This window comes from Chiloscyllium plagiosum, chromosome 42 (assembly GCF_004010195.1).
Source record: "Chiloscyllium plagiosum isolate BGI_BamShark_2017 chromosome 42, ASM401019v2, whole genome shotgun sequence".
Lineage (NCBI taxonomy): Eukaryota > Metazoa > Chordata > Chondrichthyes > Orectolobiformes > Hemiscylliidae > Chiloscyllium > Chiloscyllium plagiosum.
Genome location: NC_057751.1, coordinates 4,282,916 through 4,283,322, shown reverse-complemented (window position 1 = coordinate 4,283,322; position 407 = coordinate 4,282,916).

Genomic DNA, 407 nt, shown 5'->3' with positions numbered 1-407 from the left:
GAGGATACACTCTGATCTAGTATTCCAGGGTAAGCACACTCACTCTGCATCTGTCCTGCTTCGCCTGGAGCTTGCTGGAGTTCGACCCCATCACATCTTCCATCTCACTGCGTCTCACATCTTCTCCAGCAGCCTCCTCATTGCCCAGGATCTGAAACAGGTCTGACATACGCGCACACACACACACGGATACATACACACACACACACACATGGACACACACACATACACATGGAAACACACACATGGAAACACACGCACATAGACACAGACACAGACACACGGACACACAATGACACACAGACACATGGACGGACACACATACGGATACACATGGACACACACAGACACAGACACACACAGACACACACACGGACACACACACACATGGATACACACACATGGAC